Here is a 20097-nt window from a genome sequence, read left to right on the forward strand (position 1 = left end):
GTGCTACTTTAGCTCTATTCCTTATGGCAGCCGCAGATCCAAATTGCCCCGATGTCTCGACATATTGATTGAGTTCCATCCGTAAAGTATCATTTCTTTCTTCATCACGCATAAGTCGGTCAATTGCCTCGTATAGTCCCGTCGTAATGTATCTATTATTCTCAACTTCTGAATCTTGTGCATAATAAATGGCAGGGTTGAGGTAATATCTGGCTACAAATGTACTAAAAGTTAATACGAAATAAATAAAATATAGCAATGTTTTAAAAATTATACCGGCATGCAAAGGATGATGAAGTTGGTCACTCCATCGTGCTTGAATCATTGACCACACTTTAGTGATCAGTCTTTCGTGAACGGTGCCAGTCAACTTCTTAATTTGATCTTTAACTCTCTCCATATCATCGTATATATAGCCCATACACGGCTTCTCCTCCGTATCAACCAAACGAACAACATCAACCAACAGTGCCAATACGTGACAAGCAAGATAAATATTGTCCTAAAACTCTTGCTTAGCTATTATTCGTTCAATTCTTTTTCCGATGGCTTTCTTGGCAAAGTCACTCTTCCTCCATTGTTCAGAAACAAATAGCACTTGGAGATGATGCCGATTCTCATGGATGCTCTGAATGGTGTAGAATTGTGTTGCGAACCTTGTAATACATGACCTATGCAGTTCTCTATTTTTAGTAAGCTTTCACATCATATTCAAAATCCTTCCGTGGTTATAAATATAAATCACTACCGTTCTCGCATCAACTAACACACTTTTAATCTTCGGAATTTTCTCTCCGACATCTCCTATCATAAGATTCACGCAATGTGCTGCGCATGGTGTCCAAAACATCTGAGGATGTTGTTCTTCCAAGTTTTTTCCAGCAGCTTTAAAGTTGGACCCATTATCGGTGACAAACTAGTATAAGAGGCCCGCGAACATCACTAGCGGGCTTTCTTTTCAAACCACGAGGCTTCGTTGAGGCTTGTGCTCATGCTCTTCCTCATTCGATAATCTCTATTCCATCTACTTCTTGCTCATCCTCATCAATATCATCAATATCATCAATTTCAACCGAATATTGTCGGAGGATTTCTACATTTCTATTTCTTTCTTTCTTTTTCTTATTCTTTTCACTAATGGATGCTAGAACTCTTTTTTTGATGTCGTTACTCACATTAGGACAACCAATCACATAACCTCTGGTGTGAGTAAGGTGTTCTTTCAACCTAGTGATCCCCCCACTCGTTTTTTATCACATAAGGTACACCATACATTATTTTTTTTGGTTGGATCTTTCCATACCCTCAATTCCCATGCCATATCGCCATTGATACATTTTGTACCCGCGTCTGATGAAGTAGTATTAGTAGTAATCGGGGTCACAGGTGCCCTTGAAGATTGACCCCCTTCTCTACTTTCCATTGCTTATTTTAGTTAAGCCTTAACAACAAAAATAAGTAAATTATGGTAATTAAGTTCTAACTAAGTCAAATAAGAATAATTAAGTGAGTGGGTGTTAGGACTTAGGAGTTAGGACATAAGAGTAAGACCTGGACCAGGAACTGTTGGAGGCTGAGTTGAGGGAGTCACGAGGCTGAGTTGAGGGACTGTTGGAGGCTGAGTTGACCAGGAACTCAGGAGGCTGTGTTGAGGACAAGGAGAGGACAAGGACCAAGAATCAAGATTAACTGTTGTTGACTTGCTGCTGAAGTGTTGTATCAATCATTCAATAGTTGTGGCTGCTGTTCCTGTTGCTGTCAGCTGTATCAACATTCAACGGTTGCTACCTTTACTGCTGTGGTTGTAGCAACTTGGTAAGTAGAGGAGACCGATAAGAGAGACCAAGAAAAGAAAGAAGCCAAACTGTGAGAAGTCGTGAACTCATGTATGTGAAGTTGTGATGATGAAAAGAAAAGAAGAAGACCGTGGGCGTGATTCGTGTGAAGATGAAGGAGACGTTAGAAAAGAAGCTAGACTTTTAATTTGAGACCTAATATATGTGACCAAGCCCATGAAATAACAAAAACCCAAATAATTGTCCCCTAAAAAATCAATATATCGGACCGATTTATACATCAAAATATCGGTAAATATCGGGAAATATCGGCGATATTATCGGGACCGATATTTTGACCGATATTTTCTGCAGCGATTTTTTGCCTAGGTCCGGTATCCGATATATCGACGATATATCGCGATTTTAACAGCGTAACTACCCAACTCTTCTGCCCAAAACACTTCCCCCGTCTACCACTCTTCAACAGCCCCCTCTTATCCATACCTACCACCGCCAGAATACAGAGCCACCAGTCACCCCAACCCCCCCGCAGCCCTCCTCACCTGTATACAAACCCAACGCCACCACCTCCACCATCTCCCCCGTCGCCACCACCACCCGCATCAACTCACCCCATGATAACCCGCTCCCGAGCATCCTGATCTCAAACTCCTGTTAACCTACATACTACCCAAACTACAATATCTCCCATACCAACTTCCCACATCAAACCCTTTCTGATCCACATTGGCAAGACGCCATGACCGAAGAATATCGAGCTGTAATGGACAATCAAACGTGGGACTTGGTACCTTGGCCCCTTGATACAAGCATTATTCGGTGCATATGGTTATTTTGTCACAAGTTTAAAGCAAATGGCACCTTACATCGATACAAGGCCTGGTTAATTGTTAACGGGAAATGTCAACAGGTCGGAATGGACTGTGATGAAACGTTTGGTCCCGTAGTCAAACCGACCATAATCAGAACGGTGCTCAGTCTAGCTGTCTCCTGGGGTTTGTCAATTCACCAACTCGACGTTAAAAATGCATTTCTTCACGAAGGCTTAAATGAAAGTATATATGTTTCAACCTCTGGGGTTTACTGATACCACTCCTAATTACGTATGCAGGTTACACAAGTCTCTTTATGGGCTTAAACAATCCCCTAGGGCGTGGTATGACAGACTTGCTACCTACATTACTAAGTGTGGTTTTCGGAGTACCGTTAGTGACACTTCCCTATTTGTCTACAAAAGGGACATGACATGGCGTATTTACTGTTGTATGTTGACGACATCGTACTCACGGCCTCTAATGACCAACTTCTCACTAATATCATTGCTCTTTTATCTCGTGAGTTTGCTATGTTAGATTTAGGTACCCTTAATCTTTTCCTCGGGATACAAGTTAAACATAAAGATGGCGGCCTGTTCCTTTCACAAGAAAATTATGCCACCACCATTCAATCTCGGACTCATATTACGGATTGCAAACCCAATTCCACTCCTATTGACACTTCCCCTAAAATGAGTGCAACAAGTGGTAACCTACTACCTGATAGGACACATTATCGCCAATTGCCAGGAGCTTTACAGTATCTTACTATCACCCGTCTGGATCTTACATATGCGGTATAACAAATTTGCTTATTTATGCATGCCCTACGTGATCCACACGTCCAGTTCCTCAAACGAGTTCTCCGTTATCTTAAAGGAACAATTACTTATGGACTCCATATCTCACCATCCAAATCGACCCAACTTATTGCATATTCTGACGCCGATGGGGGGGGGTGTGGCCCGACTCTCGCCGCTCCACTTCCGGGTAATGTGTTTTCTTAGGAGATAATTTGGTTTCCTAGTCATCAAAACATCATCCAACCATATCTCGATCAAGCGCTGAGGCAGAATACCGTGGGGTTGCAAATGTAGTTGCCGAAACGAGTTGGCTGCGCAACTTTCTTGAACTTTATGTACCCACTTGCAAGGCTACAATTGTTTACTGTGATAATGTATCGGCTGTATACTTATCTGGAAATCCCGTACAACATCAACATACAAAACATGTGGAACTTGATATTCATTTCGTCAGAGAAAAGGTCAGAATTGGTGCAGTCCGGGTTTTACATGTTCCAGCCGATTTTTAGTATGCCGACATCTTCACAAAAGGGCTACCGCGTAATCTTTTCCACCATTTCGGTCCAATCTGTGCATTCGTCCTTCTACTGCTCAGACTGAGGGGGTGTATTAGCTGTAAATTAGCTGTATCATTTTTAGAATTAGTCTTGTCTATTTTAGGTTGTTATATGGTAAATGATCCCCCCTAAATGAGTCGAGATTAGTTCCTGGTTTGTAGCTTCTCCTTTGTATTTATATTCGAATGTTTGTGAATAATGATCATCTTGGGGAATACATTTGCTTTCAATAACGACCTAATGGAGAAGATCTCGCATCGGACTGGAAAGAAAAACCTGGCCGCCCTCTCCCTGATAACGAAACCGAGAATACGAAATATTCCCCGACGAAGGCGGGAACATCTCCTCGACGTCTTTAGCCAAATACATAGCATTAAGATGGGATTGTGGCCGATGTAGGCGTACTAGCGTTTAATCTCATCCCTTAAATCAACAATAAAATAATCTAATGCTTGAGATTTAGGCAATCAGGGAACCAAGGATAACATATAATCGTGGATAGAAGCTACCTGTTTAATTGGAGTTAACTCTCGAGACCACTAAAGCATTGTAGTTATGTAGTAATTCGATTGTCAATTGCTCCCAAGTAAGTGAATTGTAAATTCGCTTAAAATGCGTGAACCAGTTTTGAGTGATGCCTACCATACTCAATTGTGCCAATCTAATTCGTAGGTGAGAAGGCGTACCATGAATGTTGAAATACAACTCAGCCTTTTGAATCCATCCTTGAAGATCAAAGCCATATAGTTTTATCGTCTTTGCCGTTCAAAGGAAATAACTGGATAGAAACCAATTGCGATCCAAGAAATTGAAAACTACTTCCCTGATTCATCGAATTACCACCTCCCGGAGGCATCAATGAACTTTGAGGTCCACCAGAGACCACAAAAGGTCCTCCACTTTCAAAATTGGACTGTTTATCTTGTTTCTTCACCCATGACATTACAATTTCCCGATATTCAGCCTCAGCGTGATCTGATTCCAAAGCTTGAACCGCATATTTGATCTCCAGGACATCATATGGAAACTTCTGAATCTGCTCTTCATGTTGATCCAAACGAGCATGTTGAGATCGAGTTTTCATGAATGAAAGCGCAGGTCAAGGCAAGTCAGACCAATAATGGGAATCATAAATTGGATTAAGCAATTTATGAAAGAAGAATGGAAGAAATCGAATGATTTTGATTGAAACTGAAAGGAATTAGAATAACAGAAAGAAACCACGGAAAACTCACAATACCCAATACGTAATGCCTCCCCTCCTATTTAGAAGCAACATCTACTCTTCTCTAACTAACTTTAGCCACTTTTCTTTTCTGCTCTTTTGGGCCTTCTAGAATACACCTTTAAAATATTTGGATTAATCTTGCTTTGGTCTAGTACAATCGGATCTGTATCACTTCACTAGTTTGACTCTGCAGTAGGCAGCAAAGTGACCAGGCTTACCACATCTATAGCACTTTGAACTCTTTGACACCTTGACTTTTTTCTTATCTTCTCCCCTTTCCTCTCTCTCTCCTCTCTCTGATATGATGACCCATTCCTTTTACACTTGTTGATCTGTGTATGGGAATGATCATAGGTCTTCTTAAGGTTTTCTTCTGGAATGGCAGAGAAGTTGTTGTACTTATTTAGACACCGAACTCTTTTGTTCTTTTTGGTCTTAATTCCACCTTCAAGTTGATTAGCTAACTCATCCCATATGGCTTCGGCATTGTCACATGAATCCAAAGATTGAAATATTTATTAGGAATAGCCATGATGAGTAGCCTTTTGGCCTTTTGATCGATTTCAACTTTTGCGATTTATTCCTTATCCCATTGAGCTTCATCCTTCGTTGTAGTGAAAGCAAGGATTTCAAGAGTAGTATTTGTTTGAGGAACTCTTGGAACAGTAACCATGGGAATATAAGGACCATTGATCAGTGATTTGCACAAGTTACTGTCCAATCCTTCCAAAAAGTTGATCATCTGAATTTTCCATTGAGGATATTCCTCAAGAAGAAAAATAGGAGGTTTGGTGAGAGAACCGACACTATAAGCATAATTCTAGGAAGAATTTTCCATGATTAATAGGAATTAATACATATATGTTCTTGAAGATAATAATGAACGTTGATTTCACAGGATTTGAGCTCGAACGAAGAAATTTTGCGAGAAACCGGGTTTTATGAAGGGTTTTTGCATAGAAATTCCAATGAAATTGAGCGATTAATCTGATACATGTTTCATTTGATTGTAATCAATCAATATGCTCTGATACAAATGGGAACCCAAACTTTTCAATTCCTAGATCTACATAGAATGAAATGAGTGGAAGCACAAATTAAGATCTAAAATATGGCATAAACAGTAAATAACAAATAAAAACTAATTCACCATAGGAGATCATAGCCATCATCGTCATTTGTGTTGATAGAAGATTGAGTTACACTTTGAAAGGATTGATCATCACGTCACTCACAACAATTGTCTCTCAACTGAGTGTGTGAAAAGTGTATTTGTAGAACTTCTTACAATTTAAAAGGAATGAGCTATTTATAGACCTAAAGGGGGTAAGTCATGCACTGTCCAATCTGATGAGTCCACGTGTAAAGTGCACTAACAAACTTTAGGTGGGAAAGGTTGAGTTTTGGAAGTTTCATTCTTGAACAATTGCAACAAGTGTTGAGTCCAGAGGTAGTGTTCCAGAGATGGCATGGGCTCTGGCATGCCTAGTAGTTATCAGATTAGGCATCTCTGGTGGGAACAAGTTTCTAGAACTCTTAACACTTTCTTTACAATACTTGTACAAGATAAATGGGGCTAACAAAGAGAACTATCGTCGAAGAAGTAAAGTCCTCTACTTAACTTAGCATTGTTGAGCTTCTTCCACGAGGCAAGTGCTGGTCCTCACAATGAGATGGGAAATAATTAACATGACATTGTTTATTAAGAGTTAATTTACTGAATGATAGTAAAGTCACATGATAGTTTTGGAACATGTAACACATCTTTCAATGTTGCATAACAAAATTTTAAAGGAACCAATGCCTGCAATGGCCGAGTAAGAGTCATCTGCCACCTTAATTTACTTATTTCTAGCACAAGGACTATAGGATGAAAATAAATTGAACACGTACTCATATGATCGGTGACACCCGATTGTATTATCCAAGGGCCAGAGATGCTAGAGGATAGAAAAGCAGGAACTTGATTACCTTGAGAGCATAAAAGGCACAAGGGATGGATGGAGACTTAAAGAGTTCAAAGAGATGCTTAATCTATTCTTGTGTGATTGGCGACTGAAGTAGTCTCGAACACGATGTTTAACGCCCTGCTTTCTGCTTTTTCTTCCAGCCAGGGTGCCAGTTGGGTGGCTATCCATGAGGTTTCCAATAGGAATCCTTGGTGTGTCAGTGTCGTTTGTAGTGTTCATATCATGGTTTTTTCTTTCTGCCAGAGGTAGAATCAATACAATGGCTGGATAAAATCGTGGCTTCAAGTTCTGCTGGAAAAGAATGCCTTGTCATAACTCGTTTCTGTCCTACTTCGGAGAAGACCTCAGAGATAGAAGGAAAAGGTCGTCTGCCTAGAATACGTTGTTTAGCATCATAAAATCCTTCATTTACACTAGCTAAAAACATAAACATTCGATCAACTTCTTCACGTATGCTTAAATTATCCCAAGTTTTTGGGATTTACGAAGTTGTCATTGTATTAAAGGTTTAGAGATCAAGTTCTTGCCAAAGAGACAACATATTATTTTAATATTTGGTGATATTAGCTTCATCTTACTTAGATTTCCACAACCGGGTTTTCTTTGGGAGACATGAAGAGGTACAGTCTTCTAATGGACTCCTTGATGAAGTTGAGGAGCCAAGTGGTGACAAGAGAACCTTTACAGATCTCTATCTTCTAAACATAGGATTTTAGATTTCTTGGGTTTGTCTCTTCCCCTGTTAAGAACACCCCTGCCATCTATAGCTACTTTCATCGACTGAGCCCACTCCAAAAGATTTATATTGTTCAATCTAATGGTAGTGATCTGGAAGGAGGCATTTGGAACCAAATCAGTGATACCTGATGGGGGAGAGGTTAAACTTTGGTTTGTAGAAGATGTAGGTTGAGAACCCATGTGCAGACACTGGCGGAAGAAGCAGCATACCCGATCAACCCCAAAAAAATGCTGCTGCTAGAAAATATAATAATCTTTGCTACCGCCACTGTAAAAGAAATTTTGGCTGTATCGATGAACGGTAATTGGTCAACATTACTCGCATGAATGGTAAGTGCATGAATTGTAACAGTGAACTCTGATATCATGCAAGTTTTGGAAGATATTACTGATGTTTTCCCTTGATAGAAAAAAGGTAGAATACACAGGTATTTATAGGATTTACAATAACCTTAAAGGGTACAGCTAACTATCGAAAGCTAATAAAAAGAAAATCTATGTGACTGAGGGAACTATCCTTCGAGATGAACTAGGAAATTACCCATATTCTTATTGTCTTCTCATAATTTAAGAGTTAAAAGTTGTTGTTGTCATCTAAGTTATAAAAGTCATAAGTTACTACGACTACCAGTGTGGAGATTTTATTAGTCCCATGCTGTCCCTAAAGGGACTCGTGTTCTATTATGGGAAATTGTAGCAACAAGCACTTCTTTCCATATGTAGTAGCAACAACCGCAACAACTGCAATAGGAGCAAAGAAAACAAAGTGTTTAATTTCAGAGTGGTACATATACAGGGAATACTTTTCTATAACTTGGGTGGTACGTATAAAGGTCCATTTGTCCTTTTTCACTTCAGTTTGTATGCGACAAAGGCTTGGTCTAGATGTACTGAAAAAACACCCAGGAACATGAATGCAACACATATTAGATGTCTCTCATTTTTTCAGGGATAATAAGATTGAACATGATTTGATTATGTACAAATTGATGTGGTATAGTTAGTCTACAACATTTGGTCCAAAATTTGAGTGCAATGAAGTACATGCGCAAGATCTTATTGCGAGGCTATAAGTGAATCTAAACACATGTTGGGTCTATATCTCTATGTTTTATATAGATTTAATTGTCAATGGTCCTTATTCTTTGTATTGTAATGGAGTGGTCGTCAAAAAACATAATGAGAAAGAGTAGTTTTGTAATAATTGATTTCATGCTCGATTGCAAGTATATATGATTATGTAATAAATATAATGCTAGTGAATGTAGCATAGCATCTTTTTTAACATAGACAAGTATTTAGTTTTGTTTCTCCACTTTCTAGCTATTTAAAGGTTATGAAAGTTTCACCCCGATTGTGCTATTTGTTCTATCAATCTCGGTAATAACATAATACAACTTTGGAGAATCTTAAAATTTGTTTCACGGTATGAGCATTAGGATAGGATTTGGAACAACAACGTAAGAGTTATGCTATTACCAACGGCTTATATTTTTAGTGGACGTGAAGTATTCGTTTTTTTGGTTTTTTCTTGCTTTGTTCTACCGCAATTGTTCTGCTACTATTTTACAGTTCATCTTTGCCGTTGTCCCTTACCACCTAAGCATTCTTTTTGTATTTTATCTTGCTGTGTTTCTTTGCCTCTGTTATTCGACTACTGTTTGTTGTTCCATCTGTGCAGTTCCAAACTTCTGTGGCAATGAAGTTGATGAACACCGGACCAAATTGCGTAAAATAGAACCGAGTTTGGTATCAATTGGATGATTATAGTAGGCTTTGTAGCTTTCAAGAGACTAGGTCTCTCCCAAGGGATTCACCCGAAAACAAAATACTAAACTGATTGATGCCTTCTCACAATCCCAGCCCCTATGCTGTTACTGCGGTCAAAATACAAAATATCGGTCAGGACCGATATTCGATATATCGRTTATATCGGTGATATATCGGTCCAAAATAGCGGTTAATATTTCTTAGAATTACATATATATATATATATATATTATATGTATGCATCCATAAATAAATCATATGCATAGGAATATAGTTTCAAAATTAAAACATCACATAAACTGATAAACAAGTCTCACAAAACAAAATAGGAAAAGTGTTCAAAAACGAGCTAATCGCAAGAAATAGGTTTGGCATCCGAGTCAACATCATCTAATACGTTCACTTCTTCGTTTAGGTTAGCTTCCCAATCTTCCCCTTCTTCCCCTTCATCTCCAACATGATGGTGATGATCTTCATCTCTATAGCGGTCCCTTTTACTTCTTATACATGGCCCAACTTGTTCATTACCTCCCATTGCTTCTCATACATCCAAACAAAGGAGGCCATCTCTTGCATCCACAAACTCTTAGAGCTCAACGTCGGTTGGAACCACCCAATCATCATTTTCTTCGACATCTCTCAAGAAAATAGGATTTGAAGACTTGTTATCCTTAAGAGATTTGTAGTGCCTCTCCAATCTTTTGATATATTGAATGAAGACAAGATCATTCAATTTCTTTTGCAAAAAGCAATTTCTCTTCTTAGGGCATCTCCAGTGCATGACACTCTACCAGAGTGTCATGGACTGCCACATCAGCATTCCACTCACCATACAACTCTTATCATTTTATACCCACACTCCAATGAGTTTAATGGATTTCCACATCATATATATATATATTTAGTTTAAAACTAAATGTAGTTTATGTAATGTATTTTAAAATTAATGTAATAACTTATTAATGTAATGTATTTTGAAATTAATGTAATGTTTTATTAATTATGTTGTTTTTATAAATTAAGAAAAATAAAAATAAAAATAAAAATTAATTTATTGATTAATAAATATCATATTATTGTGTATATATATATATAATATCATAATTAAATCCTTACAAATTTAATTATAAAAGAAAAAATAAATTAGTGGGTCCCATCTTCCTCTCCATGATGCGTACAATGGCCATTAACCTCTTACCCATTAACCTCCCATGACATTCCCTTCACAATGCATGATGCATGTCATGGTTCTCATTAACCTCCCCATGACACTCCATTGGAGATGCTCTTAGAGTGCAACTGAAATGATAATTGATAAATTTAAAACCATAACTTGAATTTAAGTTTCATTTGAGTTAATATATTTTTCATGATAAAGAAAACTTACATGATCAAATGCACTCCCATTCCTCTCACAAGGAGAAGCGCTACAGGTTTGGCTTAGAACACTAATCGCAAATTGTTGGAGCACGGGTGTGTCGATGCCATAAGAACACCACCATACATCTGTGTTTTATAGGTATATTAAGTTAATAAAAAACACAAATAAACTTTTGAATATGTAAATATATACATACATATATATATATATTATATCCTATTATCATACTTATGTGGTGTTACTTTAGCTCTATTCCTTATGGCAGCCGCATATCCAAATTGCCCTAATGTCTTGACATATTGATTGAGTTCCATCCGTAAAGTATCATTTCTTTCTTTATCATACACAAGTCGGTCAATTTGCCTCGTATAGTTCTGTCTTAATGTATATTATTCTCAACTTTTTGAATCTTGTGCATAATAAATGGCGGGGTTGAGGTAATATCCGGCTACAAATGTACTAAAAGTTAATACCAATAATTGTATTAACTTCAAAAATTAAATAAATAAAACATAGCAATCTTTTATAAACTATACCGACATGCAAAGGATGATGAAGTTGGTCACTCCACCGTGTTTGAATCATTGATCGGTGCCAGTCAAATTCTTCTTGATTTGATCTTTAGCTCTTTGCATAGCATCGTATATATAACCCATGCACGGCTTCTCCTTCGTATGAACCAACCAAACAACATCAACCAACCATGCCAATACCTGACAAGCAAGATAAATATTGTCCCAAAACTCTTGCTTAGCTATTATTCGTTCAATTCTTTTTCCGATGGGTTCCTTGGCAAAGTCACTCTTCCTCCATTGTTCAGAAACAAATAACACTTGGAGATGATGTCGGTTCTCATGAATGCTGTGAATGGTGTTGAATTGTGTTGCGAACATTGTAACACATGATCTATATAGTTCCCTATTTTTAGTAAACTTTCGCATCATATTCAAAATCCTTCTGTGGTTATAGATATAAACCACTACCGCTCTCGCATCAACTAACACACTTTTAATCTTTGGAATTTTCTCTCTGACATCTCCTATCATAAGATTCACACAATGTGCTGTGCTTGGTGTCCAAAACATCTGAGTTGTTCTTCCAAGATTTTTCCCAGCTTAAAAGTTGGACCCATTATCAGTGACAAACTAGTATAAGTAAAAAAAATTAGTCACTACTTTAATATATATATATATATATATATGTATGTATGTATATATCCATGTCTAGAATAATGTTAATACTTAATATATATAGAACATTTGTAACCTGCACGATGTTCTCCTCTCTGACATCCTCTATAACCTCATTGATCATCTATACAATTAATTGAGCATCTTTCACATGCTCCGATGCATCAATTGATTTCCAAAATATTGTTCCTTGTGGACAATTGACCAAAAAATTAATCAAGCTTCTCCCTTTCCCGTCTGTCCAAAAATCGGACATTATAGTGCATTTACTCTTCTTCCAATGTGAACGGAAGGAATCCACAAACTTGTTAGTGTCCTCAAGTACATCTTTCAACAATGTGACACGAATATTATGATAACTTGCAGCCGACATGCCTACCAACGATAGGAATAAAGTTAGTACTTAGTAATTAACCTTTGAGAAATATATTCAAAATTTGAAGTGGTAATTACCTCTTCCATAATCTCCAACTGCATTTATGAACTTTTGGAAGTTCTCATGCACGGCGTTGAAGGGCAACCCAACCGAATATGCCCAAACCGCAAACTTTTTTCAAGCGGCCATCTTTAACTTCTCTTTGATTGGATTTTTTCTATCTAAAGTGGCTTTTTTTATCTTGGCATAATCGGGCTTCAACATTGCATGAAGAGGCCCGTGAACATCACTATCGGGATTTCTTTTCAAACACGAGGTGGCATTCCGGCTTGTGCTCTTCCTCCTTCGATAATTTGTATTCCATCTACTTCTTGCTCATTCTCATCAATATCATCAATATCATCAATATCAACTTTGACCGAATATTGTCGGAGGATTTCTGCATTTCTATTTCTTTCTTTCTTTTTCTTACTCTTTTCACTAATTGATTCTAGAACTCTTTTTTTGATGTCGTTACTCACATTAGGACAACCAATCACGTTACTTCCGCTTTGAGTAAGATGTTCTTTCAACCTAGTGATTCCCCCCACTCATTTTTTTATCATATAAAGTACACTATACATTATTATTTTTTGGTTGGATCTTTCCATACCCCCCATTCCCAAGCCATATCACCATTGATGCATTTTGTACCCGCGTCTGATGAAGTAGTATTAGTAGTAATCGGGGTCACAGATACCTTTGAAGATTGACCCCCTTCTCTACTTTCCATTGCTTTCTTTAGTAAATTATGGTAATTAAGTTCTAACTAAGTCAAATAAGAATATTAAATGAGTGGGTGGGTGTTAGGACTTAGGAGTTAGGACATAAGACCTGGACCAGGAGACTGTTGGAGGCTGAGTTGAGGGAGTCACGAGGAGCCAGGAGGCTGTGTTGAGGACGAGGAGAGGACAAAGACCTGTACGGCTGTATCAAGTATCAACACTCAAGATTAACAGTTGCTGCTGGAGTGCTGGTTGAGGAACTGTTGAAGACATGTGGCTGTATCAACATTCAACACAGTCGTTGTCGGTTGCTGTTGTGGCTGTATCAACGTGGTTAGTAGACTAGAGGAGACCGAGAAAAGAAAGAAGCCAGACCGTGAAGATGAAAAGAAAAGAAGCCAGACCTTGAACGTGAACTCGTGAAGATGAAGGAGACTGAGAATAAGGGTAAAGATGAAGGAGACTATGAGCGTGAACTGTGAACTGGAGAAGCCTGAGATTTGAGACCTAATATATGTGACCAAATAAAGAGCCCAAAAGACTAACCCCAACATGGAATGATAGAAAAGCCCAAATATTTGTCTTATAGAGAAATCGGTATATCGGACCGATTTTTGCTTCAAAATATCGGTAAATGTCGACGATATTATCAGGACCGATATTTCACGAACGATTTTTGACCAAGTCCGATATCCGATATATCGATGATATATCGTGATTTTAATAGCATAGCCCAGCCCCCTTTTTATACTAAACGATTCGAACTAGGATCGATCAAACCCTATTAGGTAAATGATCAACTTACCTCCCTTCCTTTYCGAGGAATTCAAAAATACTACCTAAACCCAACGTAAGTTATTATATTTTGATTTGATACCAAGATTTTCTTTGTCCGGTATCAAACGGGAGCATGGAGTGGGGCTTGTAGCTTAGAGGATTAGAGCACGTGGCCACGAACCATGGTGTCAGGAAGTACCTGGATCTACCTACTTGTACCACGACAGTAAAACACTTGTACATTCCTACCACAGACTACTATATTTGACTAATGACCTCAAACAGTACTCACCCTGAAACTTTCACCTTGTCCTGAAGGTGGGAAGAAATATAAATTTCGATGCAGCCGCATTACATTGATGACAATTGACAGTGGTGGAGGTAGTTGTGGTGGCAATAGTTCCCCATGAACATTACTTAACCAGATCCCTTCAAATTGCCACATTTTTATCCCCAAGTTACTGACCCTGGACTTTTACGTAGAGAGGAATCCACCAAATGTTGACTTTTCTTCTCAGGAACTTCCACGTGTATCCCATTTTGAAAACTCATGCTAATGTGCCATGGCCTAACTTAGGAACAAAAATCTCTGAAACTCGCTTCAGTTGCGATTGCAATTTCTTGTAGGCGAGCCTCCCAAACTCAGCTGCCTTTTGTCTCTTTGACGTTGGGAAAAATTAAGATGTCTTTCTGTTCTTAGTCATCGTCGTCCCTAGCCTCCTGTTTCCAAATAAGGAACTATCAAACCATGTTGCCTTGCCTCCACAATAGAACATGGAATCGAAGAGGGGTGGTGAAGGTCAAATGGTAATGGGTCGAGTTGGCGGTTCATTGTGAATTTCACCACAGAAAGTTCTTGCTATAACGACTTCTACTCTTTGTAACTTTTCCTTTTCTTTCTCTGTCCAATTTTGTTTTTCCTCTCATCATTGTGTTGATAATCACCATCCTCTCCTTCCATTGTTTCATTATCCATAGCAGTCGCAGACTCAAAATTTGAATTCAAGTTTGGATCTGATTTTGGATCCATTTACGGATCTAGATTTGGATTTGGATTTGGATTCAGATACGGATTTGGATTCACATTTGATATTGGACTCATTGTCGGATCTGGATTTTTGCCTATCTTAACTTCGTCGCTTCGAATTCCTGTACTCCTTCCGAGATCTAAGTACGAACCATCTTTGATCGACCTCTCTAGCTTGTCTTCTTCTATTAGTTAGACTTTTCCATCATTTTCTTCATCTTGTTCATAGAAACTATGTATTTTTGTATTTCATTAATTTTGCTTCCATCTCATCCCAAATCGTCATTGCTCTGATACTAATTGATGAACACCAGACCAAATTGAGAGAAGAGAACATAATTTGGTATCAATTGGATGATTAAAGTAGGTTTTCTAGCTTTTGAGAGGCTACATCTCTCCCGAGGAATTCGCCTAAAAACAAAATACTTAACTGGTTGATGCCCTCTCATGATCTTAGCCCCCCTATTTATACTGACTGATTCCCCCACCCTAATTTACCTACTTGTACCATAACAATGAACATGATTCTACCATGATGATACAATTTTGTTTGTGTTGCCACTGAATACCAATTTGTCATGCCTTGCCAAAGGTTGATGTTTTTTTGTTAAAAAGTTGTTCCAGTGCTACCATCCACAAATAATTTTTTGCAAGATTAAATTTGCTCTTATTTCAATCGACTTTTGACGTGGAAGACACTCTTCCCCTTCATTTTGCAGAGATCATGTTTAGGCCATCTTCGCCTGTTGCAACACTTTGATCTCAAATTTGAACTCTAGGGCCACCAACTCTCTTGGAGAATCCTATATCAACTCCCAGGACCTTATTATGGAACCTAGACATTGCCGTGAAGGAGAACCCTAGATCTCTGATTATGGTCTACCACTCTAACCGCCTTCACCTTTCTCGTGATTAGTCAAGGCCTTTCTACCTTATGTCATGGGCCGTGAAGGAGAAAGCTTTAAGGCTTGGGTATTTATAGAGGAGGCTTGAAGTTCTAAGGACTGGGTATTTAGTATTAGGGTTTGACTTATGTCCTCTATTTATTAACTCTTCTTTTAGAAGTCTAGGGGATGAGAAGATTAGAAAACTTATTTGATCTTGGGGTTTAACTAAGTATTTAATAACTCTTTATGAGGCACACCTACGCCAACAAGGCGCCTAAGCCAAGGCGCAGTGCCTTATTGAGCCTCTTGAATACACCGAGCCTCGACTTGAAAAAAAACCAAGACCTTGACCTTATGAGCCTGAGAGCCTAGACGTGCTTTTAACAACTATGGTGCATGTACAAACAAATTCTTTACTTACTTTTTTTCGCCTTGCCATCTCTGTTAAAGGGTTTCATATTCTTTACTGGGACCTTGCTGGCTTTGCCATGATATGTTGTGGCCTTCACYACCAGCGATGTAGCACTATGAATGGCTCTTGTTCGTGCATGTAAAAACGGATTCTTTTAGTGGCTGTGTATTGTGTTTAAACCCTGATTTTATGTCAATGTTTTAGTTTTGGCTTCTACAGTATGAATCAAGGTCTTAATTGTTGCTTTCTAGCTTGTCATGGCCTTGCTTTGACATTCTACCATGACCCTCTCTCATGGCATCCTATGCTGACCCTCCTTTCATTGCATACCTTCGCCTTAATAGTAGCTGTCTTGTGCTTCTTAAGAGATAAACTTGGTAATTGTGTGTGTATATATCGATTACAATTAGGGATATATATAAGAGATACATTTACACTCTAGACCCTCTAATATAAATATATATATATATAACACTTAATTGTCTAATATTCCCCCGCAAGCTAAGGTCGGGGAGCGACCTGTAGCTTGGACCGTAATAGGAGAAACCGTTGTGAAGGTAGCGGCTTGGTAAACACGTCTGCAATCTGATCATCTGTAGATATAAACTGAACTGAAAGCTTCCGTTGCACAACCATTTCTCGAACAAAGTGAAAGTCAACTTCTACATGCTTGGTACGGGCATGAAAGACAGGATTAGCTGAAAGATACGTAGCACCAAGATTTTCACACCATAAGGTAGGAACCGACTTCACAGGAACCCGAAGTTCACGCAGTAGTGTTTGAAGCCATGTGAGCTCAGCAACAGTTTCAGCTAGAGCCTTGTATTCTGACTCTGTTGATGACCGAGAGACAGTCCTTTATTTTTGTGCAGACCATGATACTAGGTTTGAACCAAGATAGATAGCATATCCCCCAGTCGATCAACGGTCATTAGGGCAACCAGCCCAGTCAGCATCGGAGAAGCTAGTCAGGGAGTTGTAAGTAGAATCAGTGTAGGCATGAAGGATTGTGCCTGAAGCATGCATGATTTGTAAACCATAGTCAGCAGTGCCTTGCAAGTAACGAATAATTCGTTTGACTACTGCCCAATGATTTTCAGTAGGGGACTGCATAAATTGGCAGACTTTGTTGACCGCGAAAGTAATATCCGGACGAGACAATGTCACATACTGAAGGGCACCCACAATTTGGCGGTATTTGACCGGATCAGCAAACGTAACGCTATCACCAAGAGAAAGATTAGCATTAGTGGTCATAGGAGATATTTAAATAACATCGACTTCAAAAGTTGTGGATGTGGATGTCCAAGTCTTTGGTGCCATGTGGTGGAAGAGGCACGTGTGGTAGAAAACAACATTTTCTGAACAGGCTGAGGCTGAGGAGGACGGAAGGAGTAGAGACCACCATTACTTGGACCAGTGAGGAGGATAGTGTGTGTGAACTTGTCCTTCACAACAAAGAAAATAGAGTGAAATTCAAAGTACACATGGTTATCAAAACAAAATTTTTGAACAGAAAGTAAGTTCTGTTTTATGTCAGGTACGTGTAGTATGTCTTTAAGGGAAAAGGTTTTGTTTGGTGAATGAAGTTGTGAGGAACCAATGTTTAGAATGGGTAAACCCTTACCATTGCCAACGTGAAGGTTGTCCTCACCGTAGTAGGCCTCAGAGTTATCGAAGCTAGATAGGTCTGGTGCAACATGATGGCTAGAGCCTGTATCCAGAAGCCAAGCTTGTGACCGGTAATATGTAAAGTTGGCAGAAGGTGATTGTCTCGTCCTCATAGGAGCAGGGTCACGATTGGGGCAATGAGACGGGATATGACCAATCCCACACCTGTTTTTTTTTTTTTTTTAAGGAAACTAGGCAAATATATAAACCAATCCCACACCTGTTGCATGTGCCAAAAACAGTGTTTTGATTAGAAGCCCAACTAAATTGATTACGGTTACCTCGTCCTTGACTTCTGTTGTTGTAGTTTCCTCGTCCGCGTCTAGAATCATGTCCACGGCCACGATTATTCCGATATATGTTGGTGTAAAAGGCATGTGCAGGCTGTGCATTAACAGGCTGAACTTGAAGACCAAGTTGTGACAGAAGCTGTTGAATAGCTTGAAGTTGATCTGGTTGAGGAGTAGACGAGGTGGCACCAGGAACCGCTGAGTTGCGGTTGTTCGTGACAGTCGAGAATGCTTGAGGTGGAGAGATGTCAGTTGCAGATTTCTTGATCATGTAGTCATGGTCTGATAGCAGGCCATGAAGTTCTGCAAAGGCAGTTGGGAATTGGCGACCAAGGAGTGTTGTCTTCAGCCCGTTGTATTCTTCTCTAAGACCCGAGATAACCAGCATCACCAAATCTTTTTCTTTCATTGGTTCGCCTATATTGGCGAGAGCATCAGCATATTCTTGAGCCCTAGTCAGGTATGCGGAGGAGGTTTCAGCAGGCTTCATCTCTAGTTTAAGAAGCTGAGTTTTTAGGGTGTATTCCCTAGATGATGTGTGAGGAGCGTAAGTACATTCAAGAGACAACCACAGATCACGGGAGGTAAGTCCTTGAACGTGTTGGAATGATGCCTCAAAGATTGTAGAAATAATCAGCATCCGTACATGTGCATCATTGGAAACCCATGCTGTGTAGTTAGGATTCGGTTGTGGTGGGGGCACTGTGGTGCTGCCGACATCTTTTCCAGATGATGATGATGATGAGATAGTCATCGGTGGACAAGGAATGGTGCCATCAACATAGCCGAATAGGTTGTTTGTGACAAGGAATGGTTGAACCATTGTCTTCCAATAGCCATAGTTGTTTGGTGATAAAGTGAAGCCAAACTTGTGGGAGTTATGGGTGGTTTTCTCAGTTGGAGTGAAAGCTGCAACAATTGTCATTGGACAGAAGGTGAGGCAGCTGTTGGGTAGAAGACGGGTGCGGTAGCTTTAGGGTTGCCTTGTGATGGCAGTGGTAGGGCGGCAACGGTAGGGCGGCAGCCGTAGGGCGGTAGCCGTAGGGCAGCAGCTGTAGGCGTTTAGGGCCGGCTGCGATAGGGCGGCAACGGTAGGGCAGCAGCCATAGGGCAGCAGCTGTAGGGCGTTTAGGGCCGGCTCTGATACCAAGATAAACTTGGTAATTGTGTGTGTATATATCGATTACAATCAGGGATATATATATATATATATAAGAGATACATTTACACTCTAGACCCTCTAATATAATTATATATAAACCACACTTAATTGTCTAATATTAAGGATGCTATGCTAGAAAGATATTTAATGACAATCCCCTAATGCCACCAAAAACCAACCAACCCAAACCAGTGAATCCCACACAAAGTAGTGTTTGGTGAGGGTAGAATCTACGCAGACCTTACCTCGACCCCTAGGAGTAGAGAGGCTATTCTTGTGAAGCCCCTTGACTTGTAAAATGGTTTTTAAAAAGGACTTCGCAAAGAAATATTGATCCCAAAAGGTTTACAAAAGGTTGAAAGAAAAGATAGAGTAAAATTAGCTGATGAAAAGAGGTAAAGGAAGAGTTGTAGAAAAAGTCAAGAAAAATAATAACGCAAACAAGGACCTTGAAGGCATAAGAAAGGGATGAAATCACTA

At 39.2% G+C, this 20097-nt stretch overlaps 1 protein-coding gene across 1 annotated transcript in view; it reads left to right on the plus strand.

Annotated features, from left to right (window-relative positions):
• Positions 1-20097, plus strand: part of LOC112502415 (protein translocase subunit SECA2, chloroplastic) — a 61290-nt gene that overhangs the window by 26549 nt on the left and 14644 nt on the right. The gene's annotated exons all lie outside the window — the stretch shown is intronic.

This window comes from Cynara cardunculus, unplaced genomic scaffold (assembly GCF_001531365.2).
Source record: "Cynara cardunculus var. scolymus isolate 2C unplaced genomic scaffold, CcrdV1 Un_Scaffold_1363, whole genome shotgun sequence".
NCBI classification, from domain to species: domain Eukaryota; kingdom Viridiplantae; phylum Streptophyta; class Magnoliopsida; order Asterales; family Asteraceae; genus Cynara; species Cynara cardunculus.